The sequence below is a fragment of the Mustela nivalis genome (assembly GCF_964662115.1).
Source record: "Mustela nivalis genome assembly, chromosome: 15".
NCBI classification, from domain to species: domain Eukaryota; kingdom Metazoa; phylum Chordata; class Mammalia; order Carnivora; family Mustelidae; genus Mustela; species Mustela nivalis.
Genome location: NC_139034.1, coordinates 2,121,590 through 2,143,896, shown reverse-complemented (window position 1 = coordinate 2,143,896; position 22,307 = coordinate 2,121,590). Strand labels below are relative to the sequence as shown.

Below are 22,307 nucleotides of genomic sequence, written 5' to 3'. Positions count from 1 at the left end.
AACGTGTGTGCTCCTCAAAACAATCTTGTGATGTATTGTTATCCTCATTTTTAGTATAAGGAAACTGAGTCACCGATTGGTCAAGTGATCTCAGGTGAAAGAGTTCCTTTGATTAGGGCTCGAGGAAACCCCATCCTTACGGCGTGAATGTGGAACACAGTATATCTATTCAGATCTGCTACTTAATGGTATTTCCCTTGTGAGGGGCCCTTGAAGGCCAGTGTCATTCTCCAGATCTGTCTGACCTGCTGCCTCTCTTCCTGGTGGCGGCACCTCATTACTCAGCACCCTTTGTAGTGAGACGGGGCTGCTGCCTGGATTCAGCGTGGTGGAAAATGAGCCCAAGGGTGGGCTCCACTCTCAGGCCTGGCCGCAGGGAGGCCCCTGGGAGCCACACGTCAGGGATGTTGGGGGCTGGCAGGCAAAACGACCTCGTATCGAAATCACCATTTGGAGAAAAGCTGCTCCTGCATCAGCCACAGCTCTCAGGGATTAAAGGCTTGTCGGCCAGAAATGAACTTCTTCCCCCGTTGGTTCTTGGTAAGTTTGGTGGGGGGTGTTAGAGGAGCCGGGTTTGCAGACACAGACGCTGAAGAAAAGCGGATTCCTCCGGGGAAGTGGATTCAGAGCAGTAGGGCCCACGCGGCATTGCTGCGTGGGGACTCCTGAGGGGCTACGAGGGAAGACAACCCAGAGGATAAAAATCGATTCCCTGTCTCCTTGCTGCGACATTCCCACGGTGATTTTGGGAGCGGCCACGGAAGGGTGCCGGGAAGCCACGTGCATCCTGCGCTCTGGAGATGGGTGCTGAACCGCACGTCAGTGGTTTGAGGCTGTAGACGGTTTGGAAGGGGCTAGGGGGTCAGTTTATGGCTGGAGAGGACCTGGGGCAGGAGGCCTGGGCTGTGCGTGGGCTCCCCCTGTGACTTTGCACCAAGGGGCTCCTTCCCAGGGTTCTGAAGGTCAGGAAAGATGTGCGGGGAAGCCCAGAGCTGCTGGCTCATTCTGGGGAGCTTTATCTTTCTTCCTTTAATCTCCCTCTGTCCCGTGTGGCCAAAATGCACATGATGGCTTTTGTGCTACTTAGTAGATTTTCAGACCTTAGCAGCAACCAGGAACCTTAAAGAGGGCAAACCCAGGGTACCTATATGAGGCAGGGGAAAGCAGGCGCTGTCTTTGAAGTTGGGAGTGGGAGGGCCCCAGAGCCCCCCACCCCACACCAGGGTGCTTCCACACCCCATCCCGCTCAGTTCCTCATACTCTAATGTGAAGGACCTTTGGCTGGGACCTGGGTCAGGAGGGGAGAGAGGCCTCTGAGAGGCACCCAGTCCTTTTCTGAGATGGTGAAGAGGACACTGATAAATAAGTCAATGAGATTCTGGTGTTTCAAAGCCACCCAAAAGTGTCTATGGCAAAGTGATTAAAAATTGAATTATTTTTGGGCTTTCTGGGTGCCTCAGTTGGTTAAGCATCTGCCTTTGTTCAGGTCATGGTCTCAGGGTCCTGGGATCGAGCCCCAAATCGGGCTTCCTGCTCAGTGGGAGAGTCTGCTTGTCCCTCTGCATATGTGCTCTGTCTCAACAAATCACAATTTTTTTTTTAATTTTAAAGATTTTTATTTTATTATTTTGGATGGAACTGGAATGGGAGGACACCTGTTTCCTTCTTTAGGAAACTGTTACAAAAGAAGATCATGGATTGGGAGAGAGGATGATTTTCTAGGAAGAAAAAAGGTAAATAAGTGTAATTGCCTAAAAGTGGTGACAGTCTTGCTTGTAGATGTTCCTCCTGCATTTTGGGAAGTTGGAGAATCCGTAATACTTTCAATTAAAGTTTTCCTGAGAATCCCCAGCTGACTTTGGGGGTGGGGGGCATTGTCCTTTGTGAAGATTTTGAGCCTCTGTGAGTGAGCAGACCTCCACTCCAGAGTGACATAAAAAGCAATCTGCACCTCCTTCCTGATTTGTCTGTAATGAAACTTGCTTTCCTCAGGTCCCAGCATTCGAGGCAGATAAATATGTTCCCTTTCGTTGGCTCTTACTCATACTTCAGCAAGATTTCCCATGTGCTTTCCTTGGCTGGCTGGGAAACTGGACCACAATTTATGGGATCTTAGGGGACAGGCGCATAGAATTCCAGTGGGATCCCAGAACAGAAACTAATTGGAGATTAGAGACCATTGTGGTGTGAAGCTTTTCTTTGAGATCGAAAGAGGTGCATGTTATGCAAATATTAGCAAGTGTAAGTTCACACTGTCTATTGAAAATTTATAGACTCATTATGGTCACGAAGGCAGGAAGATAAGTAGATTTTGGGAAAGATGCAGGTACATTCAGGGAGGTGGCAAATTACCCCAGGGAAAGTAGAATGGCTAAAGAGTATGGCCCACACGTTCTTTTTTTAAAAGATTTTATTTATTTGCCAGAGATAGAGAGAGAGAGTACACACAAGCAGACAGAGAGGCAGGCAGAGGCAGCGAGAGAAGCAGGCTTTCCGCCGAGCAAGGAGCCCGATGTGGAACTCGATCCCAGGACCTTGGAATCATGACCCGAGCCAAAGGCAGCGGCTTAACCAACTGAGCCACCCAGGCATCCCTGGCCCAAACTTTTTTTTTTTTTTTTTAAAGATTTTATTTATTTATTTGACAGAGAAAAATTACAAGTAGATGGAGAGGCAGTCAGAGAGAGAGAGAGAGAGGGAAGCAGGCTCCCTGCCGAGCAGAGAGCCCGATGCGGGACTCGATCCCAGGACCCTGAGATCATGACCTGAGCTGAAGGCAGCGGCTTAACCCACTGAGCCACCCAGGCGCCCCCTGGCCCAAACTTTTTAAAAAGATTTTATTCACTTATTTGACACACAGAGAGCCAGAAAGCACAAGTTGGGGGAATGGCAAAGGGAGAAGGAGAAGCAGGCTCAGGGGAGCTGAGCAGGGAGGCAAATGTGTGGGACTCCATCCCAGGAGCCTGGGATCATGACCTGAGCTGAAGAAAGACACTTAACCAACTGAGCCACCCAGGCGCTCCCTGGCTCCAACTTCCAAAGATGGTGTATGAGATACCTTTGGTGGGAAGGAATGAAGATCAGCAACTGTCCTTGATTCTGCTTCTCAGGAAGGCATTGTGATGTGGTGCCCAGGACTTTGGAGACACACACATGCTTGGTGCCCTACGGCTCTGCCACTAAAGCAACACCTTCCAGAGGGCAGCTGCAGGCACCGGGTGGCGTCACACAGGGTCAGATCCGGAGGCACTCAGCCATGTACCCCTTCCACCATCCTGCTGGGGTTAAAAAAATTACCTATATATATAAAAAAAAAAAGAACCAGAATAGTCGGAATAAATGAAAGATAAAAGTTTCCTATGTAGTAGTGGTAGTTCTCTTGTAGTACTTTTTCTCTCTCTCTCTCTCTTTTTTTTTTCTCTTTCTTGGTTTGTTTTCTGGGGAAGGGGCCTGCCATATGGGTTTTCAGTCAATGATGTTCCCTGACTTAAGTCCTACCGCCCCTCTCGAGGGGGTGGGCTCTGAGGAAACTTTTTGTTTTTTCAGGCTTTTGTTCTCTGGCGGTTTTTTGTTTGTTCACTTTTTTTTCTCACTTTGACCGCTTTTGATGGTTTTTGTAGTTTTAGAGGAAAACAAACCGCACCCTGATCTCCCTCTCAGAGAGAAGCCTCAGTCTGGCTGCAGAGCCCAAATAAGTTCCCCCTTGGCTGCTGGCAGAGCAGGTTCCAAGTCGCTGTCCCTGGGGATGTAGGATCTTTTGTTTGTACCCAAAAGCACGGCAGCAGCAGCTTTGGGCACCTCTAGACCGCTAGAGAGGTTCCAAGCAGCAATCGCACACTGAGATTTTCCCGCTGGCCCGGGCTGGGAGTGCCCGGTCTTTCTGGGTCTAAGAGCACCCACCTTACATGCACCAATTTCAGGGAAGGCAGAGGTTCGCGCGCGGGTCTCAGGCTCTGAGAATGGGGCACAGGTCCGAGAGCACCAGGCTGGGCCTTCGCACACCTCTCTGGGGCGAGAGTTTGGTGCAGGCTCTGAAACAAGGGCGTGTATCAAAGGGCACCGGCTGGGCCTTTATATCTCTCTCAGGGGAGTATCTCAGGCTCTATAGCAGGACTCTTGCATTCTGCCGCCTGGTGTGGCTCCCATTCCCTCACAGGAAACGGACCCCATGCATTCTCCTTGCGGTGGCAGCTTAGGGACCAAGAGCTGGTTTCTCTGCCGCACTCTCTCTGACTCAGTGCCAAGGGAGGCTGTCCTGGGACCAGGGACTTAAGCCCCTGTCCCTAGCCGCCCCGATTCCCATAATTTCCCCAAAGATGCTTTGCTCTTTTGGAGTGCTTTCAACCAGTCTCCGAGTTAATGCTGGTCCCCAGACGCAGGGCACTCTCGCTTGTATTGGGGTATTACTTTCCAACTGGTTGCCTCTGGTAGCTCTCTCCCCCTTTTGTTTATCTTCTGATATCAGTTCACAGTTCCCACTCCGCTTTACCTGCCCACTGGCTTCTTCTGCCCCTGTAGAGATCCACACGTATATAATTCTGATCTCAGGCTGAGTTCATGGGTGATTGGTAGGTAATCAGCTCATTTTGGGGTACAAGTTGAAAAGACGCCTCCTACTTCCGCGCCTTTTTGTCCCCCCTCTTAACTTTTTTTTTTTTTTTTTTTTTTTTTGACAGCACAAGTAGAGGGAGAGGATGAAAGAGAAGCAGGATCTGCACTGAGCAGGGAGCCAAATGCAGGGCTGGATCCCAGGACCCTGGACAGATGCTGCACTGAGGGAGCCACCCAGACACCCTTTTAGACCTAGGATGCAGGTAGGAGAAGCAAGCCAGGGGTTCCTTGGCCCAACACTAATGACCATGGCTCAGACAAATCCATCTTCCACTTCAGGCTTCCAGATACTCTGCGAAGGAGACATTCCCCTTCCTGTCCCTGAATGCTCTGCCAGTTCAAGGCAGATCCATGTTTCTGAGGGTTCCTCTTTGGTCATTCTGTCAGGGACAGCCAAGAGGGCTCCAAGCCTGTGTGGACCCCAGGCCTGGGGATCCCAGCCCTGAACTCTTTGCTCTGCCCTTGATGACCCCAGAATAGATCAATTCAGCAACTGTCAATCCATGCCAGGCCAGGGAACAAACACAGCAGTACACAAGATCAACTCGCCTTGGTCCCAGGAGCCTGGATTCCCCAAGGAGGGCTTCACCTGGTCTCTGAAGGGGATTCCAGGGGTTCCAAGATGGCCATGGGTGGAGCCCACCAGGTAGAGAGGCCCCTGGAGAGTGTCCACTGGCACTGAGCAGACGGAAGATCCCCTCAGGCCTTCCCTCGCGGCTCCACTGTGCCCTGGGGAGAGAAAAGGGCCAGCCACACCGCACCGGGGCCGCAGCTTGGCTGCCCAGGAGCAGCAGCGGGCCTAGCCTGGAGCTCAAGCAGCAGCAGGGAGCGGCAGGGAGGCGGGACTGGGCGGGGCCTGGGGTCCTGGAGTCAGCAGAAGAGCAGCGGGAACCAGCAGGGGGCGCAGCCAGCCCCCTCACCGGACAGGACAGAACAGGAGGCTGGGCGAGGGCGCGCGGGCCTGCAGAGAGGCCTGCAGTGCTGTTTGCCGCCCCCCACCCGCCACAGCTCGCCCGCACCTGCCTGCCCCGCCCACCGACTTCTGTGGGCCCAGCAAACTCACTGTGCAAGTAGTGCCTCCCAGGAAGGCAGGGGTTCTGGGCTGGCTGGGCAAGGCGCGGGGGAGTGCATCGGTGCCCCGCTGACTCAGGTACTGAGGGGCTGGGGAGGGGTAGGGGCGCTAGGCAGAGAGGGAGACTGGGGCCCTGCTGCCCGCTGGCACCTGCTGCTTCGTCCAAGGGAGCGGGAGGGGGGCCTGGCGGACAGGTTCCTGGCGGCCTGGTGCTCCTACGCCCCATAGCCCTTGCCCCACAGCCCTCACTCCACTTCTCGGTATCCAGGGAACCCGTGGGGCCCTACTGACATCAAGGGGCCCAGTACTACAGGGCTCGTCTGGACCCCGGAGAGACGCCTGTGCTGACAGGCTTCTTTTCCAGAACTTGATGGAAAATTTTGTCCCTCAGAATCGCCGGGCTCCCCAGCCTGAGAGGCGCTGGCTCTGCCCGCGCAGCCTGGGCCCCACTGGGCCCCCTCCACCTCAAGTGCCTTTTACCCAGGAGCCCCAGGATACCATTTTTTTCTGGCCTATGGACCCCTTTCCCCCACCCCCACCCCCACACCTCTACTTTGGGCCTGCAACCACCCTGGGATCACTTCCATCTCCGGCCCCCTACCCCTTGTTGGTGGTCCTTGTCCACCTCCAGGCCTGACCCCTGGCCCCTCTCACCTCTGGAGTTACTGAAACCCTTCCACTTGGGGGCCACTGGCATCTGTGATCCCAGACTCCCGGGACTCCCCTCCACCTTGGAGCTCCCTACCCTCTTTCCTCTAGGAACTGCTGTGCCTAGAGCACCGAAACCCCACATTCTCAAGCCAGCTGTCCTTGGGCCAAGGACTCAGGTATCCTCAGGGACCCTCCTTTCCGGGGCACATACTCCTCTCTGTGCAGGAGAGACCAGAGAGAGCAGGCTTGGGGATCCTTCACTCCAGCTGGATGGAGGGGCAGAAGCTGGGGTGTGTGTGAGGGGGTGCTCACAGGTGGCCTCCCTGGGTAAGGAGCTTCCAGGAGGAAACTTCAGAGTGAGGCTATGATGTGGAAGCCTCAGGAAGCACTGGCTGCACAGACTCCAGGCTCCTGGCTTGGGCAGTGGGCATTTAGTGGCCAGAGCCCTACAGGACCAACCCTGTCCAAACCCACCCCACCATGGCCGGCTTTTTTTGTCTTGAATTTGCACAGCAACCTTTTCTCCAGTATGAAATTGAAAGCTTTGCTTTGGAAAGTTTTGTGTCCAGGAGGCTCCTGGGCATCCACTTACTTTATTTCCGGAGGCTAGTTGAGGAAGGTGGAGTCTTTGGGACCTTAACAGCAGGTCTCCTGATCCTTCCTGACTTTCTTTTTTTTTTTTTTTTTTTTTTTGATTTATTTATTTGAGAGAGAGAGAAAGAGATAAAGAGCACACCACAGAACACATGCAGGCACAGGTGAATGGGCCAGGTGAATGGACCTGTGCCAAAACAAAGAGTCAGATGCTCAACCAGCTGCAACCACCACCCCCCATCCACCTTTTACAGATGGGTTACATCTACACATTGTTAGGCGCTTTGCCTGGACCCGGCTAGTCTTACAGCAGTCCTAGGACACTGTCTCTTGCCCAGTGTCTCTGGTCAGTACCAACCCATGCCTCAAGTGTGGGAATGACTTCTTCCTGACTCCTTTTTTTTTTTTTTTAAGATTTTTTATTTTATTTTATTTATTTGACAGAGAGAGATCACAAGTAGGCAGAGAGGCAGGCGGAGAGAGAGAGAGGAGGAAGCAGGCTCGCTGCTGAACAGAGAGCCTGATGCGGGACTCGATCCCAGGACCATGAGATCATGACCTGAGCCGAAGGCAGCGGCTTAACCCACTGAGCCACCCAGGCGCCCTTCCTGACTCCTTCTTAACTCCCTGTCCAGCCTGGGTTGCCCACCCCCCTCCAGGCTGTCCTAGTTGTATATATTGGATCTCTGTAGATAGTGGGCACCATCAGATCCTCACCTGTCGTGGCCGGCGCAACAAATGAACCAGGAACATGAGGGTAAGAGGATGAAGAAAAGAACTCGAGAAGCAGAGAGATGGGGGACAGGAGGAGCACTGAGGAGGATGTCCAACAGTGCTAAGTTTATTCAAAGCCTTAAGGCCATATATATAGTGACATTACATCTGTGTTTAGTTAAGCAACTATGGTTCCTCATGACGCCAAATGGCTGATGCCAGTACAAATACAGCAAACCTGAAAGTAAATTATGGGTTGTACTAAGGCAGCAAGGACCAGCAACGAAGTTTTTAGCCCAACCGAATTGTTCTCATTTGTTTAGTAAGCATGTGGGAAGTCATGTAGGCGAGCGCACAACACATAGCACAGACTCTTGCCCAGTGCTACTGAACTTTTCCCGTCCTAAACCTTTTGTAAGGTTATTTGGACTTTAAAGGAGGCACAAGTCAGGGTCTGGTTTGGTTCTCGTCTCAAGCCTTATTGCGGCCTCCCACACTCACCGAAATGAGAACATGGCTCAGGGTTATGGAGTGAATATACCCTTTAGGAAACATTAAAGGACATAGCATAACTGGCCCGGGGTCACCCAGCCTGTGAGAGGCATGGGTGAGATTCAGACTGCACTGGGTGCCACAGCCATTTTCAGCTCACCTTAGTGTCCAACCTGGTCCCAGAAGGTTCCTGCTCAGGACTTTGCTTTGTGCTGAGCTGGGCTTGCTTCCTGCCTTTGAAGCCATTTTCACAGTGTATCCCCAGCCCACCCTCTCACATTGAGCATCAGTGCTGCCTTGGCTGGCCTCTGTTGATCATGCCATTCCTCTCAATCCCTCTGTCACCCCTCCGGCCCACTGTCCTACTGCCCTCTGTCCGGTGGGCCAAGTTCTGAGTTTCTTACCTGCACTTCCTCTTAACTGTGCTCTGTTGAAATCCTCTCTAACAGGGAAGACCTGCTTATCAGAGCAGCTTGATTTGGAATCCATCTCCCCTGGAGGTCAGAGCTTCTGACCATCATGTCCCCAGCCTCAGCACTGGGGATGCCTGCCCAGCCTATTCTGGGTGCTCGTGGAGCTCTGGGATCTTGGAGAAGATTTGCCATGAAAATAAGCATTTATACATAACACGGAAGAGAAGATTTGAGGAAATTGAGTGAGTGTCATCTGGTAATGTTTGTGTTAGGATGGTTCTGAAATTTCTGGGCCCTGAGTTACCAAGAACCCTAGGTTGCCCAGCTGGAAGGACCTCAGATAGATCAGCTGGGCTCCTCACCTCATTTGACAGATGGGAAGTTGAGGCCCAGAGCTTAGTGCCACAGAGCAGGAGTGAGGGGAGATGTTAGTGACAGGAAGAAATCATAGGGTAAGCACAAAGTGGCTGATCCTGGGCTTTGTTTATGCAAATGAGTTGCTAAAACAGTGGGCCTGAGGCTGCTGACTCTATCTAGTGGCCAGCAAGAAGTAGCACCAGCCCACACCTTCTGAGGTTTAACTCATGCCAGGAATGATTCTCAATGTTTTATTTGTTGGCACCTGGGTGGCTCAGTTGTTCAGCTGAGGTTATACTCCCAGGGTGCAGGGATCTAATCCTCACCAGGCTTCCTGCTCAGTGGGAAGCCTGCTTCTCCCTTTCACACTCCCCCTGTGTGTGTTCCCTCTCACCCTGTCTCTCTCTCTCTGTCAAATAAATAATAAAATCTTAAAAGAAGAACAACAACACCAAAATGCTTTATTTGCCTTAGGAGATAGGGTCTGTTATGGCTACCATTTTAATGCATGGAAATATGGGCACAGGGGAGCTAAAGGAGTCCAAGGTCACACAGCTTGCAAGTGGAGGAGCCAAGATTTGAACCCTGGGCAGCCTGCCTCCAGAAACTGTATTATTTTTTCCCCTTGTGTATGTCATTTTTAAAAACCTTTCCCTGAATTCTAACAGAGATGTGTAAACATTGTTAAGCATGTAGTTTATTGATCATCACAAAGCTTAGGTTCTGAAGCATTGCAGCAAGCTGGGGTGGGCTTTGATGTCAGAAGTGGTTGGAATCCAGTTTCTGGTGCTGCATGATCTTAGGTGACTTACTCAGCCTCAGTTTCTGCACTGAGTTTGGCAGCCTTGTGATGAGTAGAGCGTGTGACAGTGCCTAGCGGGTTTGGTGCCTGGCGAGTGTTTAATAAATGGTTTTCTCTTCTTAATAATGAAAATTCTAAGTTGTGTTGGTTTTGTTAAGCAGTCTGAATACCTTCCTCATCGGTCAGTTGCCTGTCAGTCACCTTGTAGGTACTTGTGATGAGTCACTTTGGTAAGTCACTATATATAGCTGAAACATTTGGGGGTAGTTGGGGGACACCCGCCCCCCCCGCCCCCACTGCCCCTGCATTGAAAGTCTGTAATTTAAAATGTTCCACCTGTGCCTTTTTTTTTTTTTTAAACATAACCACTTTGGGACAGTGAAAGTTATATGTCTTCTCCTTAGGGTTGTGACGGAGCCTTTGGGGACCTGCAACAGCTTACTTCCAGTTTCTGTCTGGCATACTGATGGGCCAGAACTTATTTTAACAACATTCCATCACATTCCAGGCACCTGGAAGGAGGAATATGTTGAACTTCTCGGAAATTATTTTTTGGAACTGTTTTTATCCTGAGGAATAACCCATTTAAAAATTGAATAAACTTTATGGTTGACTTTTCCACTCTACATAATGCAAACGGAAAAACTCGTTGTTTTCAGCTGCTTCTGCAGCAGTGGGAAGAGCAAGCCTGTGGGAGTCCTCCCCCGGTTGGCCCCAGCACAGAGCTGCATCATTCTACACACCCCTCATGCCTTGTCTCCTTGTCTGTGAGGTGGTAATGATGGTGCAGGGAGCTCCAGGGGTTGTCGTGAAGGTTACAGAGATGGGGGGTGTAAACTTTGAACAGTGTGCCCCACATAAAATGCAGATCTGGTGAGCAGAGGCAGCTGCTCACATTAATTGTTGATGCCAAGGCACTGGAGTTCCACAACAGCCTATGCCTTTCTTTCCTGGGTCCTTTTTGTCTCAGCCACCACCTTAGAGAAAGTGACTCAGCAAGGCTGGTGCTTGTGGAGCCCTCTACAAATCCAGCTAATTCACACGGGCGATGCCCTAGAGATAAGGGGGTTTTCCTGGGTGGTAGGACCCCATTTCAGAGGCTTAACTAGCCGGTTTCTCCTAACTGGTCCTGTCCTCCAGGGTCAAGTTGAAGGCCTGCCAGGAGACTGGTGGTCTCACCAGAGTTTTCCACTGGAAGCATGAAGGACCACATGGGGCCTCGTGCAGAATGACATGGGTGTTGGGGGGAGAACAGAGGGGACATCGCCTGTACCATCATGGGCAGGTCACTATATCTGGCTCACGCCGGCTTTCTTCCCATCTGGGAAATGGCAGAAGACCATGCTTTTTCACAGGAGGGATGAGGGTTTAGGGAGGTATTTGATGACTGTGTTGGGGCTGCATGAGTAACAGAGTTGATGGAGGGGCCTTGGAGTCACAGACTTGGGTTCAGGCCCCTGCTGCTGCCACATAAAAGTAGATCGCTTGGGTAAGCCATGGACCTCAGTGTCCTCCTCTGTGCACTGTGGATAATACCTAGCATGTAGGTCTGTGAGGGGTACAAAATAGAAGGCCATATTAGGAGCTTAGAGCAGAGCCTGGTACTCACTAGATTGTAGTTTTATGGAGATACTCTGGCATCACTGGTGTTGCAGACCTGGTCCTACCCTCTGGAAACTTTGGCTGTGTGACAGATGGCTTATGAGGCCGTGGCTGACAGAAAGAAGCGGTGTCTGTCTTTTCTTAAGATTAAGGGTACAGAGGGGTGCCTGGTGGCTCAGTCGTTGAGGCATCCAACACTTGGTTTCAGCTAAGGTCATGATCTCAGGGTGGTGGGATTGAGCCCTGAGGTGTGCTCTGCTCTCAGTGTAGAATCTGCTGGAGGTTCTATCTCCCTGTATTTGTGTGTGTGTGCTCTCTCTGTACCTCTCTCTCTGTCTATCTCTCCCTAAAATAAATGAAGCTGTAAAAATAAATAAATACATACATGCATAAGTTAATTAATTATGGGTACAGAAATCAGTGATGGAGCTGGGCTGATGGGACGCTTGGCAGCAAAGACAGGTGCACCCTGCTTGAAGGCTCGGGGGTAGCTGCGGTGTCACCAGTGGTGATGGGGGTGTGAGGAAGTTGCCTCGTGCAGCATCCAGAGAGGAACTTAGATGGGGGGGTTCCAGGGAGTAAATGCCCATGGGTAGGAAGCATCTTCAGATGAATGTCAGAGGGTGTCCTCATGGATGGGGAGGCACCCTTTCTCCCTGAAGCTGCCCACGAGTGGAGGTGTGCCTGCTGGGGACATAACTAAATCATTGGGGTTTAGCCTCCTAAGCTGTTAATTTATGAAGATGTGGCCAAGACCTTGTCTCACTGCTTTTTAAAGAGAAGTAAATTAAACTGTTGTTTGGGATGGTGTTGTCTTCCAAAGGCTCATTCAGAGTCAGTGGCAGAGCTGCTGTGGGCTTTCCAACTTGTCTTGAAAGCCTGGTCCAGGCAAGGGTGAGGGATATTCCCATCTCTTGGGGTCTCTTGCCCTCTCTGTTTATGGCAGAACGTGGTTTTGTGACTGGTAAATAAACAGGCATCCTGTGCAGATCCTTCAGCTCTTCGTGTGGCTGCAGTAGAGGAAATTCCCATTCACTGGGCGCAGACTGTGGCTGGACGGGCGGTGTGGCGGGGCTCTCACTGAGCATTCTCCTTTCACGTAATCCCCCACCAGATATGAATTTTGTGGTGTTGCCACTTTCCTGCTGGCCAGGAGGGAAGTTGAGGCCCAGGAAAGTTACACTTTCTCGCTGTGGTAAGCGGCAGAGCCATGTCAGCCGGTCCAGGCCCTGGCTTTCAGGTCTGTTTGCTGTGAGCATTTCTTCTTGTGTTTCCAGCTTTTGGCCTGTTTGACCTATCAAACTACTGATGGTGTATTGATAATTCTAATACTCTCGACATTGTGAAAGATTAGCTCTTCACTTTGTGCTAGAAATTTTTCTTGCTGTATTTTTCTTTTAATTAAAAAAAAAAAAAAGTCAAAGTCCCACGTTTCTGCCCATTTGAATCTCCCTGATTCTCCCTGTTGTGAAGTGGTTGGGTTTGGGGATTTCTAGGGCAGGGGCCTAGTTGGTGGTGGCTTTGCCTGGAGGAGCCCATGGCTCAGGACTTAGAGTGAGGACTGGAGCAGTGTGAACTGTGGCCTGAAAATGTGTTCATGTGTGCTGAGGTGGTGCCCAGATTCTTTTGGAGGATGAACTGAGGTTTTGATCAGTAGGTTAGAGAAACACTTGATGGAATAACACTGATAATTTTGCTTTTGTATTCAATCCTAATTTTGTGTTTTCGTTTTCGTGTAGTGTAGTGTGCTCTATGTTCTAAGAAAAAATTGGCAATCAATTCATACAGTATCATGATTTAATAATCCTTCCTCACTCACCGGGTCATATTTCAGGTTTTTATATGTAGTTTTTATATCTGTAGTTCTGTTTCTGAATTCTGCATTTTGATTCATTCCTTCATTTTTAAATTTCTTATTTTAAAGATTTTATTTATTTGAGAGAGAGAGAGAATGAGCTAGGAGCAGGGGCAGAGGGAGAAGGAAAGGGAGACTCCTCACTGAGCATGGAGCCTGATGTGGGTCTCAGATCCCAGGTCTCTGAGATCAGGACCTGACCCAAAGGCAGATGCTTAACAGACTGAGCTACCCAGGTGCAGCCACATTCCTTCATATTTTTATTTTTACTCCAGTGCTGCACTGTTTGGCTGGTTGCTTCAGTTTCTGGGAGGCAGGGAGATGACGCCCTCCCCTGTTCTTCTAACAAGTTTGCTTTTGCTGCGTTGACTGGAGAAGGGGCAGGCTTCCTGAAGATGAGTAGGATGATTCAGTGACACCCAAAAGGCAGTGGCTATCATTGTTCCCACTGTGCTTCAACAACTTCACCCACTGACTCTTTGATGATGGCAGCCACCAGCAAATCTTCTGCAGAGGACTGCTGCCTTGGGATGCTTTTCTTGTGGTGCTGGACTTCATTCCCCCTGGCAGCCAGTACAGCTAGGATTAGAACCTAGGAAAAGTCCCATTAGAACCCAAGAAAGTGGGGTGCCTGGGTGGCTTAATCGATTGTCTGCCTTTGGCTCAGTTCATGGTCTTAGGGTCCTGAGATCAAACCCTGTACTAGTGTCCATGCTGGCTGTGGAACCTACTTAAAATCAAACAAACAGAAATCAGCCCAAGAAAGTACCATCCTTTGTGTTGTTCTATACTGTGGATCAGATTTTATTTTTCTTTTCTTTTTTTTTCTTTCTTCTTTCTTTTTAAAGATTATTTGTCAGTGAGAGAGCACAAGCAGGGGGAGCAACAGGCAGAGGGAGAGGCAGGCTTCTGGTTGGGTAAGGGGTCTGATGTCGGACTTGATCCCAGGACCCTGTGATCATGACCTGAGTCATGTTAGGCTGCTGCCTAACAGACTGAGCCAACCAGGCATCCCCCAGGATCAGACTTCAATAACCCTACCAGATTTCTTTAGCTTTGACATTTTAAAGGACAATGAAAGCTAGCTAAACCTACACCAGGATTCTGCATCTGCTGGGTCTGTGCTGTCCGGGCCTATGTGCCTCCTGTTCTTCTAACCCCATCAATTCCACCCATGTTTTAGCCAGAGAACTGTAGGCAGGTGTGGGTGTGTCACTGAAAGCTTTGACTCATCATTCATATCTTTATTGTAAGCTTATAATCTTTATTTTTTTCTTTTTTTTGGGTAAGATTTTATTGATTTGTTTGTTTATGAGAATGAATGGGGAGCAGAGGCAGAGGGAGAAGCAGACTCCCTGCTGAGCAGGAAGTCTGACATAGGGCAAGATCCCAGGATTATTTATGACCTGAGCCCAATGCAGATGCTTAACCGACTGAGCCACCCAGGCGCCTCTTTCTTTTTCCTTTATTGATTATCTGCCTTTCTGAGGCAGCGTTCTACCTGGGTTTTCATAACTCCACACTAAGGTATTCTTCCACTAGTGTGGCCTGCTTTGAGGTAATTCCTATACATTCTGGCTATGCTGCTAAATGATGCTATGATCTTGGACTCTTTTTTTTTTTTAACCTCTCTGAGCCTTGGTTTCCTCTGTGCTAATGTGGATAATATACCCTCTCTTGCAGATGTGTGGAGGGCCATGGCTGACTTGGATGCAGTTGGAGTCATCTCACGGCACATGGAATACACAATTTATCTTGCTTCCTGTCTTGATAACAACATCTTGGTTTTCATGCTGTCTTAGAACAAGTAGAACTTGACTTACATGTAAGTTGTGAATTCACGTACTTTTGACAGAGGTGTTATTTTAGTTTAGTTTAAAGCAGGCTCCACACCCAGTGCAGAGCCCAGTGTGGAACTCAAACTCACCACTGTGAGATCAAGATCCAAGCTGAGATCAAGAGTTGGCCGCTCAACCAGCCTAGTCACCCAGGCATCCCTTCTGTTTATCATTTTTCAAAAAATGTGACAAGTAACACTTCCTCTGCTTGGACCTGTCCTCACACCTGCTATGCTGGTCTGGGGGTCAGACGTGTAGCTGGTGTGGTGCTGGTGATGTTGAGCAAGACAGTTGTTAAGTCTTTTTACCCTAATTGCTGTTGTCCTATTATTTCCTTTTTTTTTTTAAAGATTTTATTTTATATCGTGGTGATATATGCTAAAACTGTTGCTTCTGGTCCTGCCTTAAAACTTGAATATGTAGGGCATTTTTTAAGGATTCATCCCTGGAGATACAGTATTTGTTTTTCTCTGTCTGACTTATTTTGCTTAGCACAATACCCTCTAGGTACATCCATACTGTTGTAAATATCAGGATCTCATCCTTTTTGATGGCTGAGTAATATACCATTGTGTGTATGTACCACTTTGTCTTCTGTTGCTGGACACTTGGGCTGCTTCTATATCTCGGCTATGGGAAAAAAAAATGCTGCAGTAGGCTTAGGGGTGCCTCTGTGCTTTCAGAATGTTGAGTCTGATGTGTCAACTGCCACAACAGTCGTGGCAACTCAGGAAGGGAGCCAGGTGCAGGAGGTAAGAGGAGGAGTGCAGCTTTAGGCAATCTGAGTTGAGGTGTCTGTTGGACGTGCAGGTGTAGGTTCTGGTTGGACAGTCAAAATGTAGGAATGGGTGCTTGGGGGAAGAGAGATGCAATCATGCTGTTGCCAAGGGATATATTCCTTGTAGAGAGAGTGACAGTTAAGGATTTAGGGTAATTCCTTCTTTTCTTGGGCAGATAAAGGGGAAGAATAAAGGAGTAGTGGATGGAAGGGGAGGGACGTGGCTTTGATGCCAGGAAGGCATTTTTGCACAGATGTCTAGAGAAGAGAGATTTCAAGGAATGAAATGTCAGCAATGTTCGATGATGTGAAAAGTTGCAAAGCAAGCTTGATTAAGGGGTGAGGGTAGATCGAGGAGGTTGTCACTGAGTACTGAAAGAAAATGGGAGGTGAGTAGTGGAGTCCTAAGCCAGACATAGAGATAGAGTGACTGGGCGTGATACCATGGAGGTCACACACAAGAATAGCCTTTTAGAAAGTTTGATGGTAAAGACACAGACGATCATAACTCCAGACATAGCTTGGACAAGGGTGGGTTTTACAGGCTGTGTTTACCTATTTGCAGGTTGACTGAAGGGAGATGACAGATGGTGCATGCTGCTGGATGTTGTGGGTTGAGATGGGATCAGGTATACAGAAAAGCACACAGAGAGGAGTGTATGGATGCCCTGACTGCTTCTGTAGAACACAAGGCCAACATTAGGCATGGAGGGAATGGAACGTGGCTCAAGGAGATGTGCAGTCTCAGATACAGACCACATGGCTCAGAGACTTACAGGGCTCTCCTTGCCTCCGCGTGGCCCTTCTCATAGGGTTTAAGTTTTGAAGAGTCCTTTTGTTTCTCTGGGTTTGGGGTGTGACTGGAGAGACATAGCAGAGAGCAAGGGCTGAGGAAAGACCAAGAGGGCAGGAACTCACAGAGGGGAGTGTACTACCCTCTCTGCCTTTTCTGGTATGGGCTCTCTCCTGATCTGGATGGACGGATGACCTGCCATTACTTCTTTTAAAAATGCATTTGGCTTTACCCTGCCAGAAAGCAACACATGTTTATTGAAGAATAGTGGGAAACCCCAGAGAAACTGAAGGAAGAAAATAAGCACTCAGCTGAAGACAACCATTCAAAAGTTCTGGCACCTTTTCCTCCCAACTTTCACTGAAGTTGAACAGATAAATGTATATATATGAAGTGATTTCTGGGAAAGACCAAAAAAAAAAAAAAAGATACCAACAACAAGAAAACAAAAAAGAGAACAAAGCAGAAGAAAACGGTGTTCATTTTCTTCCTGAGGCTGCCCTTCCTCGATACTGCTACTTGGTTTTAATACCTGCTTTTCTCCCTGGGCTTTCTTGACAAAACATGGTTCCACTACTTTTACCTTCTTCAAAGTGTTTGACAGAGTCGTTTGCTTTCAACATGGAGTTTGAGCAAAATGGACTATTGTTTTAAAATATTCTATCATGTGTGCTGTAATATCTCATCCTGGACATGATACAAATGCTATGATAAAAAGAAGAGATGCTCTTAAAGTGATCACCAGAGTTGTGAAATTCATTGGCATGATCCTTCTTTTTTTTTTTAAAAAAAGATTTTTTTTTTAAGATTTTATTTATTTATTCGACAGAGAGAGATCACAAGTAGGCAGAGAGGAAGGCAGAGAGAGAGGAGGAAGCAAGCTCCCTGCTGAGCAGAGAGCCCGATGCGGGACTCGATCCCAGGACCCTGAAATCATGACCTGAGCCGAAGGCAGTGGCTTAACCCACTGAGCCACCCAGGCACCCTAAAAAAAGATTTTTATTTATTTATTTGACAGACAGAGATCACAAGTAGGCAGAGAGGCAGGCAGAGAGAGGAGAAAGCAGGCTCCCTGCAGAGCAGAAAGCCCGATGCGGGGCTCGATCCCAGGACCCTGGGATCATGACCTGAGCTGAGGGCAGAGGCTTAACCCACTGAGCCACCCAAGCGCCCCGACATGATCCTTCTTTTGAGGATCATAATTTGTTTAATTTTTTTCTGCTCCAGCTTAACCTTCGCAGTCTTCAGTTGTTATGTGCATTAGACACAGTATTAGCAGTAGTGGCAGTAAAAATACTCCTGTCACCCTTTACAGGTACCATTTTACTAGCATCTCCTTACCACTGTAGCAGCTTTAAACCCTGTTTCCACCCTGTTCATTCCTTTAAATGCCTTTTCCTTAAAGCCTTTTCTTAGTTTTTGGTGTTCTATAGCTTTACCACAAAATGTTTAATTGAAGATTTCTCATCTTGCTTGGTATCTGTGCATTTCCTGTATTTCTGGATTTATCATTTCTGTAATATCCTCAGCTGTTTTCTTCTGAAATTTTGACTCTGTCCTTCTGCTGTACTTCCCACGATTCTTATTTAAACCTCCCGTCTGTTGTTCGGTGTCTCTCAAGCTGGCGTTCATCCTCTTCTCCTGCCTCCTTGTGTTGCATTCTGGGGAATGTCTTCACTTCTTGGTGCAGTGTTGTGAAGTCCTTCATTCGGGGCTCATCTACTGCCCCACCATTCTGGTGTGTTTTCTGTTGTGTTTTACGTCTCAGTGATTTTTGGTCCCTGTTTAACTTCCTTCAGTTCCATGTTCACACTTGGCCTGTTGCTTTTGATAGGCTCTTGATCCTTCTTCATTTTTAAACCTCTTTTGTGTTCTTAAACAATTAACATGTAATATTTTCTATTCTGTATCTGATCATTCCAGTGTCTAAAGTCTTCATTTTCCCTCAGTCTTCTGTCTCTCACAGTGGCCTCATTTCTTGCATGCTCTGTGAAGGGATTTTGAGACCAGATTTATTGGAACATAGATGTAATCTCTTTTAATTCTGTTTTTTGGTGTTTTTTGTTTGTTTGTTTGTTTGTTTGTCTGTCTGTTTTTTCCTGGAGGGTTTGTCTTTCCTTTGCCAGGAGGCTGGGAGTGTTCTTGGTTGGGATCACTTTGGTTCCATTTGAGGGTCCTGGTTTATTAAGGAAATCTCAGGTTCAGTTCCCCCAACTTACCGTGTGGTGGGAACGGGGTCTGGAGGGCACAGGCCTGTAGAGATCCTGCAGTGAAAATGGCATTTGTTCTCTGGCACCCTGATTTGTTTCTCTTGAGCTTGTTGCTTACAGATCAGGTTTTGGCTCACTTGTTTCTGCCACCTCCCTCTTCCTGCTTCCTTTCCTACCATTTTCTAAGTCCTTTGCTAGTTTTCCGATGTCTTCTAAAGCCCAGAAATGTTTTGTGAATTCCATTTGCCATCACTAATTGCAAGTCTCATCCTGCAGCAGGAAGGCCAGAGCCAGACACTGTAATGCTCTGCCTCCCACAGAGGAGATTTTAATACCCTCTCCTCGTGTTCAGAAATTCTAGATTGGAGATGGAGTTATGGATACATTACCATCTACAGAGGATTAGTTGCCTATATAATAGAACAAGTATGCATTATTCTAATCTTCCTAAAACTTTTATTTTGCATAATAAATATGAATGAATAAGGAACCAGCATTACTTTAGTTTATGCAGATGTTCTCTGTCTCTGGCTTTAGATGGTAGGTTGTCATTTGTATGGTTCATTCTGAAAATTGGGTAACTTCATTCTTATTTTCTACATGTTGGTGCCATATAAAGTGATGATTTATGGAGATTCAGAGGTAAATATTTATCAACATCTAAATAATTGGGGAAGGCTTCCTTTACAAAAGGTAGAATTATTAAGACCTGTTTAATCACAGAAGGGATATCCTGTAAAGCTAGCCCATAAATAAAAAGTGGATCAGAAGAAAGCAGAGAGAGGAGAGAATTTGGAAGGAGCACATGGAGGGATACCTACTGCCTATCCCTGTAAGTCAGGGGCAATCTGGAAGGGAAACCTTGTTAAAGGAGGCAGTAGTGTTTAGATGTAATGAGCTACTGGAAACTTCACAGTGTTCTGGTGAAGCAAGTGGTGTGCAATCAAGTCCGCAGCCCAGTTGAAGTTGTGGCTTCAGGCAGCAAGCGAGCAGGCCTTTCTGTCTGCCTTTATCTCCAGTGGGAGCGACTTGTCCTCCTTGAAGTCAGCCTCCAGACATCTTTTCCTGTCGCTACACATCTGTGCATCACTGAGAATTTCTGCGGTTGCTGCTTCATGGAGATGTTTGTCAGTTTTGGGTTTTGTTTGTTTTGTTTTGTTTTTTACCGAGGTTAACTTGCTAACTTTTCTCTTCTCTTAAAAAAAATATATTTAATCTAGGGGTGCCTGGGTGGCTCAGTGGGTTAAAGCCTCTGCCTTCAGCTCGGCTTGAAGGCATGATCCCAGGGTCCTGGGATTGAGCCCCACATCAGGCTCTCTGTTCAGCAGGGAGCCTGCTTCCCTTCCTCTCTCTCTGCCTGCCTCTCTGCCTATTTGTGATCTCTGTCTGCCAAATAAATAAATAAAATCTTTAAAAAATATATGTGTTTAATCTAGGGGCACCTGGGTGGCTAAGTGGGTGGGTTAAGCCTGTTTCTTCAGCTCAGGTTATGATCTCAGGGTCCTGGGATTGAGTCCTGCATCAGCAGGGAGCCCTCTTCCTCCTCCTCTCTCTCTCTGCCTCTCTGCCTACTTTTGATCTCTCTCTGTCAAATAAATAAGTAAGTAAATAAATCTTTTAAAAATATATATATATATAATCTCTTCTAGGAAGAGATTATGCTGAGTGAAAAAAGTCAAGCAGAGAGAGTCAATTATCATATGGTTTCACTTATTTGTGGAGCATTACAAATAGCATGGTGGACAAGGGGAGATGGAGAGAAGGGAGTTGAGGGAAACTGGAAGGGGAGGTGAACCATGACAGACTATGGACTCTGAAAAATAATCTGAGGGTTTTGAAGGGGTAGGGGGTGGGAGGTTGGGGGAACCAGGTGGTGGGTATTAGAGAGGGCACGGATTGCATGGAGCACTGGGTGTGGTGCAAAAACAACGAATAGTGTTACACTGAAAAATATATATATATATATTTCATCTCTTATTACCATGTATTTCAAATGGTAGTGAGGGAGGATGGTGTGGGACCCCATGAAGTGAATTTACACTGCCATCTTGACCACAATATAAGTGTCGTACACAGCCGTCCTGTGTCCCCTTTCGTTCTGAAATGGGTTCTCTCTTCCCAGCTGTTATCAATAGAAGACAGGGGTCTTTGTTCTTGTAGGTGACTTGTCCAAGATCGCACAACTTTCGAGGTTTAACCTTTGGTCTGATTGTAGGACCCATTTTCTTTAACTCAGTGCCATGCAACCTACCATGTAGGACTCTCAATACTCTCCTGCTTTTGAAGCTGTACTCCACAGGCCACGTCTACCAGTGCAAATCTATTTTTGTCTAGTTCACTCATTTATTGCACACATTTACTGGATGCCAGCTATGTGTTTCAGGCACCTTTCTAGGTGCTGGAGATATGGCAGTGGGCAAGTCAAACACAACCCCCTGCCCTCATTGAGCATGTTCCATTTCCTACTACTGGAAGCATCCACCAGGAACAATGGACTTATGCCAGAAGTCCAGCCATGATATGAGTTCCAGAAATTTCTGAATGGTTCTTTGTGGAAGTGATGATTTGGTGGCAGCCCTCAAGGTAGCTACCTGCACGGGCAAAAAAAAAAATAATAATAAAAAGGAGGGCTGGTGTAGAAATGCCTGATGAATGGGCTTCAAGGTCAAATAACTGAGCCAGGTCTTTAAGGTCTTATTTAGCTCTGAGATTTTTCAAGAACTTTCCATGATACATAAGCATATTATAGAAAAAACCCTATTCAAAGCACACTGTAAATTTGGAGGATGATTGTCTTTGCATTATTTTTGTGATTAAATGACAGTTGATGATACAGGCACTGTTGTAAGTCACTTATCCCTGTGCAAACACTTTGTGGTAAATTCTTTTATCATCCTTATTTTTCAGAGGTAGAGACTGATGCAAAGGGAGAAGTTTGGTGGTTCTCCACTGGCCACAGCTAAGCAAGCAAAAAGCAAAAAGCAGAGCCTGCATTGGAACCAGGCACTGTGGCTCCAGACCCCAACTCTTCACCCTTGGGCTTCTTGCAGCACGCCTGATTTCTTGTCACTAAGAACTTGGTGCAGGAGTTTAACGGTACCTTTAACTTCTAGTTTTTCTTTCTCAGAACTGAATCTGCATTGCAGTGCATCTCTGCATAAACATGTGTTTAATTTTGTCACCTTTAATTTTGTTTTTAGGTAAGATCTGAAGGAGTCAATCTGTTTCTTCTGTGGCTTCAAGCACTTCAGACAAACTTTGCAGAAGAGCAGGTGCTGATTTTTGCTTGCCTCGTGCCTGGTTTCCCAGCGATCATGTCATCCTTAGGGACCTGCATGGTGGAGACACTCATCAGTCCTAGCCCTGGTGTGGCGGATGGTGAGGAACATTTTAGCCAGCCTTACAGGTTGAAATGACTCTGGAAGTTCTCTTGAGGGATTCCTCAGCTTGTCATGATCTGAATAGAACCCTTTATTTCGTAGATGGGTTTGGAGGAGGAATTATCCCCTGCTCTTGTTCACAGTA

General features: G+C 47.8%; 1 pseudogene across 1 annotated transcript in view; it reads left to right on the top strand.

Moving 5' to 3' along the window:
- Nucleotides 1-22,085, top strand: part of LOC309848917 (piggyBac transposable element-derived protein 5 pseudogene) — an 81,109-nt pseudogene extending 59,024 nt beyond the window's left edge. Inside the window, exons 3-5 of the transcript in view lie at nt 14,847-14,988; nt 21,690-21,878; nt 21,983-22,085. The product of the transcript in view is annotated as a piggyBac transposable element-derived protein 5 pseudogene (transcript). The remainder of the gene's footprint in view (nt 1-14,846; nt 14,989-21,689; nt 21,879-21,982) is intronic.
- Nucleotides 22,086-22,307: the final 222 nt, after the last annotated feature.